Raw genomic sequence first — 8,228 nt, forward strand, 5'->3', positions numbered from 1 at the left:
AGGGAAATGAGTAGGACCGATAATTTTACAAACTGGAAGTCAAACCGGTTTTTAGTTAGAATTTGGAATGGTAATTTTTCAAAATGGAGGTGGAACCTGTTTTGAAGTTGGGGAGCAGGGGTACAGGGCTTTCCCGAAGATGCAACTGTGACGAATCGCAGGAGATAGTGTCTTTAGTACCGGTGAGCTCCACCTCCTACACACTCCAATTAGAGGACGTCCATACAATTCCTTTGTCTTTCTTTTCTTTCTTAACTTCAAAGCTATTTTGCAAATAATTACACCAAAATCACTAAGCTAACGTATTTGCTTTGAGCATATACCCATTGAGTCAATGATTCTTTTAACCCGAAGTCCTTCTAGAGAATGTGCATGGAATATCCACGGCATGTGCATGGTGCAAGCACAAAACAAGGTAATGTTGCCAAGGTCAAGGAAAAGAGGGTGTGGCCGAACTACATTAGTGTAAATTTGTTTTCGAGGAGGTAAGCTGATTTGAAAAAAAAATTGTAATAAATTTATGATTTTTAGGTAATTTTTCCATTGCCCTTGCATCAACAAATGTTGCTTCCACGACTAATTGGATTGCCACGGCAGTTCATGTCAAATGTCAATGGGACCAAGTTAACTGGAAAGAGGAATCGATTTGATTCCAAGAATATAAGGACTAAATTGAATAAAAACTAGAGTTTAAGGATCAAATTCAACGTGAGCTAAAATGTAGTAATAAGTGCACGGGTTGTTTTATTGCATTGCCCTATCGAAATTTGATGGATTGAGTGCTAGCAATTTGGACCCGTTAACGATTTGGGTTCTCTCTTTTGGTTAGTAAAAAGAATAGGATCTTCATCTGCAAAGGGGGGGTGACGTGGCCAAATCTCCTCTGTCCGATTTAGGCGCTGCCAAGATAAAACCCTGGCCGTTAGATCTCGCTCGGCGTCCCGGGGCCGTCCGATCCGAGGATTAGATCCTGTCCGCTCATCCGCATTAAGGCTCGGTATGTCCTGGCCGTCGGATCGAAAAGCTCCTATTAAATCCCGTCCGTCCATTTGAAAAGCTGGGTTTTCTTCTTCACCAGCTCTTCCATGGGCGTTCCGTTCGCTGCTTTTGCTGCCAAGACGACGTGATCTCCGGTCTTCAAGTATTCCGTGGAAGCAAGGCGTTGGGATTCTTCTTGGACGGCAAGTTGGTGAATGCGTCCAAGAGGCGGAACCGGATCCATAGCCCAAGGATTTGGCTTCGGAACGGCAGGTACGTCTCGTTGAGAATGAGTAAAAAACGTATTGCCTTTTCTCGCTCTTTGATTGCTCGGTATTGAGCTAGAGTAGCGTCGGTGGGAGTCCCATGGCTACCTCGAGCTGAGACAATTTCTTATCCACGTTCGCACGAGCTGGTTGCACTATGTCATGCAAACTAGAGATGTCAAAAAAGCCCGATCCGACCCGATCTGACCCGAACACGACCCGAGCTCGAAACAAGTAATATGTTTGTTTCGGGTCTTGATACTGTTTGAGACACGAGACATAAAACAAGCAATGAAGATATGTTTAGGGTCGGGTAGGGTCGGAACATTATTCGACCCGAAACACGATAACTCCAAATCCAAACATAAACAATAAACACAAACACGTTCTCATCTTTCTCGGCTCTACCTTCTTCTCCGATGACACGATTGTGCCTACGCTCACGACTGCCGAAACCCTAGCCACCGCCGAATCAGTCGATCGTTGCCGTCAGTTGACGCACCTCCGCCTCGCCGTCGCCGTCGCCACCCCTCGTCGAGTATTTGACAATTTTTGTCGGTAGCAGCTCACTCTTGATGAATACTTGCTTCACCTTCCAATTATGTGTTGGTTACCATGAGTCTACCAGATATTGAATCCTCGATCATTTTGAGTATGAAATCGGCAAGTGCTTGAAATATGCAAATGGGGTCGGTGTGGATCATGCAATTTCTGTTGTACTTGCTAAAACTTATGCCTTTGAACTTTTATGCTAGAAGAGAATTTCAAGCATATCAGACTTTGGCAACGCTAATATTAACAAGGCACGTGGTTGCTTGATTGAAGGGTGCTATGATATTGAAGCCATGGTTGATGGCAAGAGGGTGCATTGGAATGTATGGAGAAGATAGTTATAAACGATGCCCCAAAATTGACATGCCTTTGGAATGGTCCCATCCGATCTGGAAGTCTAGCGCAACTAATTTCGCTAAGTATGTGTAAATGTGCAAAACTGATGAAAATATTCTCCTGGCATAATTCAACTATATTTGAGAGTTGAAGAGTGTAATGAGATTAGAGAGATCATCATGAAAGCTGAAAACAACAATTTAGACCCTAGTACACTTCCAGGTCTAAAGACTCTTATACTTATCGATCTACCTAAGTTGAGAAGCATTTGGACTGATAACTCCTTGTTGTGGCCATCACTAGAGGGTATTACCATAGAAAGTAGTTGAATCATGCCACAGAAGAATATTTTCGTTAGTTTTGGATATTTACACATACTTAGCGAAGTTAATTGCGCTAGGCTTCCAGATCGGATGGGACAATTCCAAAGGCATGTCAATTTTGGGGCATCGTTTATAACTATCTTCTCCATACATTCCAATGCACCCTCTGTGAAATGGTTGCCATCAATCATGGCTTCAATATCATAGCACCCTTCAATCGTGCAGCCACATGCCTTGTTAGTATTGGCGTTGCCAAAGTCTGATATGCTTGAAATTCCCTTATGGCATAAAAGTTCAAAGGCATGTGTTTTAGCAAGTACAGTAAAAATTGCATGAGCCATACTGACCCAATTTGCATATTTTAAGCACTTATCGATTTCATACTCAAAATGATCGAGGATTCGGTATCTGGTAGACTTATGGTAACCAACACATAATTGGAAGGTGAAGCAAATATTCTTCAAGAGTGAGCTGCTATTGACAAAATTTTCAGATACTCGACGAAGGAAAACAAAATGATAGGGAAGTCAAGCGCGTCAAGGTGGCCACTTCTTGGGTAATAGCCTTTACAACCACATCCCACCATTGGTTATTAGGATGCACATCAATGCTAAGCTCTTCCAACAATAAGAATCTTGAGATGACATTGTGACTATTGGAAATGGTGATCCATTTTCTAGAATTTCCTAGAGTTGCTAAACTACAATCTAGAATTCTCTACATAAAGTTTTGGATGGTTAAAAAATCGTGGCTGAAAATTTCCAGCATGTAAGAAAAATGTAGAAGCATAAATGTAGAATTCTCTAGAAGAACTACAATCTAGAATTTCCTAGATGAAGCCTACATGGACAACATTCTATAGAAATCTAGAATGTTGTGCTAAGGCGGTGACTCACGCCTATAAATAGGCATGTAGTTCATTCATTTGAGTCTGAGAGGTAAACCCTCCACCTTGTGTGTGAGGTGAACCCTCCACCATGAGAGGTCATAGATCTCTATTGTACCTCCATCAAACTATTTTGTTCAACTAATGAAACTACTTTCCCCATGTCCTATATCCTTCAATTATCATATATTGTCTCTTGTCTATCATCTACAAACTATATCACACACTTGCACACAACATCATTAACCAAAAACTATAACTAATACAAAAATCATGCTTCCGCACGCACACATCCAAAATTTTTTAACAGTGACCAATGTCCATGACTCTTGACTGTCCCTCAATCACCCGTCTCATACATGAATTGGATAAGGAAATCCACAAGCATCTCAAATTAAGCAAGTCTCCAATATGAATGGGCAAATAGTCAATTCCAATGCCTCGGATATCAAGAACCTCGTGCCAATGCTTTCATGTCAATGGGAAGCTCAGTTAAAAGGCTGCAAGAATTTAGATAAAGTGCTTTTAGAGCTATCAGGGACACAGTGATAATGGCAAGGATGTTATCTGAGTGCCATGCAAGTCCAGAACTTGGAGCTTTTCCATAGATCTGAAGAACGAGTTTGGAATTAATGCCAGCTCATAATTTCTCTACAACATCAGAGTAAGGAGAGAAGTGCAATCTACTGTTTCTGGTAATGTGCACAGTTGGTTATCCATCAGAGATATGGGGTTTGCCATTTTCCAATCTTCTTCATTAGGGCCGCATTCAGCCTCTCACAAGCTTTCACCAAGAATTTGGAATTCTTGCCTTTAGACGAAATTTTGAGTGCCATGTTCCGAAGCACTATATTCATTCCGACGTGCTTAATTTTTTCACTTCTTTCTAGGAAGGAAACATCAATGAGATCATGCAATATGCCATGTCCTCAATCACGAGCTTCGGTAAAATCAACTACATCACTCAGAAAGCCTTCTCCTCTCCAGCACTCCAATAAATAATCTATATAGACGTCAGAATCCTCCGGAAACAGTGCACCATAAAAGAAACAAATCTTTTGTTCTTCATCATCTAACTCGTCATAACAGAATTTCAAAAATTCAAGAACTTCGTCCATGCCTTGGACTTTGACATTGGGCCATCTCCGCAAGCTTCTTAATCCATCCCTCCAAAGATTAATGTTACCCTTCTTTCTAAAATATCTTGCAACTCTATCAATCAGAAGGGGTAAATCAGTGTTGGGGTTTCATGAATCATGTATAAGAAAAATTAACAAAAAGAACGCAGCGGAAACAAATATATATTTTATACATGATTCTCCTAAGGCGTTGTTCGTGCATTTTAATAAAATTTTTTAAATATAAATAGGGAGTTAAATGAATTACCTCTCGAAGCGCACTTTGAAACGAATCAGTTCGGATATTCTACAGTTCGAGTTCCACAAGCGTTGGACCTCTAGTTCAGACACACCAACAATGAACGTCGAACGGAAGAGAGAACTTTCGGATATTCACCACGATGATCGTGCTAACAATCTCATGGAAATGATCCGCCGTATCCTCGATGTATTATAGTCACGGTCCGAACGAGAAAACACTCTACTTTCTCACGTCTCTCGAAGAACACAAGGACACGCATGTCTCTCTTTATTTTCAGCAACCCATTTTCTCTCTAAAACACAAAACGCATGCCCACCTTTCTCTGTTTTTCAATACCGAGCACCCATCCTCTTCGTTCTATTTTTCAACCCCTTTACGGCATTTCTTGGACGGTTTTTCACGGGATCAGCAACCGCTGCTGATCCCCATCTGTCGAAGCACGGTCGTGCATGAACGGTTTGACCGTTTCATGCACGAATCCGTTTCATGCACGAATCGTGCATGAAACGGTTAAACCGTTCATGCACGATGCTCCTGCTTCGTGCATCGTTCATGCACGATGCTCATGCTTCGTGCATGAAGCTTCCAATTAAAAATAGATTTTATAATCTCAACCATACTGTGCAAGCAACCAACTAGATTATATAATCTTAACTTAAATCATAATGGAATAACTCACTAAAAGTAGTAGTTTGAAGAAGAATGTCTAGTCTTTACCAAAAAAAATGGAGCAAATTTATTATGCACAATAAATTATGTTGAAAGCCTCGACCATGGCCAACAAGGCTTGCCCATGGCCAACAAGGCTTGACCTCGCCAGATTCGAAGAGGGCAAGCCTCGCCCACCCGGCATGAGGCCGCCCTTGAATCCTAGGTGGCGAGGGCGAGCCTCGCTAGCTTAGCGCGAGGAGGCGGCCTTGAGTTGGCCTTGCATTGAGCTGGCGGGGCTTGCCCTCGTCGACCATAGGCGAGGCTCAACCCTAGCTAGATCTAACGAGGGCGAGCCTCACCGCCTAGGCCTCGAGGGCGAGCCTCACCGCCTAGGCCTCGAGGGCGGCCTTGTGTCGGGCGAGTGAGGCTCGCCTCGCTGGGTTCGGCGAGGTTGAGCCTCGCTGCCTAGGCGAGGCCACTCTCGCGGCCACAAGCGAGGTGGTCGGCGAGGTCGAGGACGACCTCATCGGCCGTCCCCTCTAGCTAGTCGCTGAAGTCCAGTTACCGGCCGGAGGAAAAAGAGGAGAATAAAAAAATAAATAAAAATAAAAAATATTAAAATATTATTAAAAATTGTTAACGTCAACGGCAATCAGGCTACGTCAGCCGGCTGGCATCCAGTAAGCAAAATCCGACGAAAATTGGTCGAAAAGGACTGAAATGGCACAACGTAAAAATGTTTAAGACTAAATCGGTACCAAAAAAAGTTTAGGACTTTTTACCTAATATATAATGAGAATATATAAAAATACACAATGCGAATGAAAAATTAAAGGAAAATGCCAAAAACGAGAAAAAATTAACTTGATCATATGTGTGGTGGCCCCTTTGGTAGATTTATGATCAACACGAATCGAAGGTGAAGTAGACGATCTTCAAGAATGAGTTGCTAGTGACAAAGTTTTCAGACACTTCGCCACTTCTCTTGTGCGCTAGGATCTCAATATCGAATAGTTGTGTATTTTTCAATAGCCAAGAAATACCAAATCAAATATATAACATAGATAGACAAACGAAAAGGACAGCACGTCGGACACTACCTAGGCCATTCTAGAACGAAATACATTGTCAAACAAATAGACACAATAGTCGCTCAAACACAAGAGTGCCGTAACACAACCCATCTACACCATGAGGATGAATCCATCGTTCCCCACAGACAGAACAATTGCTCGATCAAAATGCTGATAAAAAACACATTCCAGTATTGCCATTTTTAGTTTCATTTCCTGTATACGTTCTCGAACAAAAGGCACGCGGTAAGACAAACTCGAATGTGTAAGAAGTGAAACCCTAGGTCAGCAATTTACCCTTATCCTAAGGTTTGCATGAAGCGAGGAGCGTTGCCAAGGAGGAGTTGAGTTCGTCATCTGAGTAGAGAGCTTCGTTTGTTCAACTTCTGGTTTAGAACTTGGAACGAAACGAAGAGGGCAATGAGTAGGACCGATAATTTTACAAACTGGAAGTCAAAGCGGTTTTTAGTTAGAATTTGGAATGGTAATTTTTCAAAATGGAGGTGGAACCTGTTTTGAAGTTGGGGAGCAGGGGTACAGGGCTTTGCCAAAGATGCAACTGTGACGAATCGCAGGAGATAAGCGTCTTTAGTACCGGTGAGCCCTTTACCAAAGATGCAATTATAAGGAATTGCAGTAGATAGTGTCTTTAGTAACGGTGAGCTCAACCTCCTACACACTCGAATTAGAGGACGTCCATACAATTCATTTGTCTTTCTTTTCTTTCTTAACTTCTAAGCTATTTTGCAAATAATTACGCCAAAATCACTAAGCTGACGTATTTGCTTTGAGCATATACCCATTGAGTCAATGATTCTTTTAACCCGAAGTCCTTCTAGAGAATGTGCACAGAATATCCACGGCATGTGCATGGTGCAAGCACAAAACAAGGTAATGTTGCCAAGGTCAAGGAAAAGAGGGTGTGGCCGAACTACATTAGTGTAAATTTGTTTTCGAGGAGGTAAGCTGATTTGAAAAAATAAGGTGGTTTACATACAGTTGGATTTCTTAAAAATGGAGATCATCGAGGCAGCAGTCTTCAAAGTAAAAATGGAGATCTTCGAGGCAGCGGTGTTCTAAGTGAAAATAGAGTTCTTGGAAGCATGGTAGTCAAGCGGCGGTCTTTAAAGCAAAATGAAGGTCCTAGAAGCGGTGACCTTCAAAGTGAAAATAGAGGTCATCTATGTGCAGGGTCAAGCGGCACTTTGCAACGTAAGAGCTGAAATTTTTTTTCTCTAGTCTGAAGTGTAAGATCTGAGAGAAAGAGAGAAGGATGAAGGTGTTTAAAATTTTCCCAAAAGCTGCTCGACGTTTATGATCCCATAGGAGGTCAGAAATTTTACTTTTATTTAATTGCCACTTGTCAAGTGGTAAGTGGATCCAGCTGGACAAACGTGCGCCACGTTATACGTGGTGCTTTTATATCATTGAATATTTCTCTATTCGAATGGAAAAAGTGCTTGTTAATATGACCCAAAGATTTTAAGCTGGAGGCCTAGATTCTGAATTTTGGCAAGAGCCTGTGAGGCCTCAAATGCCTAGACATAACGAAAAGAAAAAATTACGTGCGAAGTTGCTAGGCCGGACTTTATAATGAAAAGGTCCTGCTTAAGCCCACCCAAAGCCCTTCGAGCTTAGCTCTATCTCTAGGTAGTATTCAATGTCGGAGCCTTCAATGGCAAAGTCTCTCCTTAAAAACCCTTATATAATTTTTATTTATTTATAATAAGAGGGCTATGGTGATTAATGAGTATGATATTGCCACATGGCAATTTAGATTTGG

The sequence above is a fragment of the Eucalyptus grandis genome, chromosome 7 (assembly GCF_016545825.1).
Source record: "Eucalyptus grandis isolate ANBG69807.140 chromosome 7, ASM1654582v1, whole genome shotgun sequence".
NCBI lineage: Eukaryota > Viridiplantae > Streptophyta > Magnoliopsida > Myrtales > Myrtaceae > Eucalyptus > Eucalyptus grandis.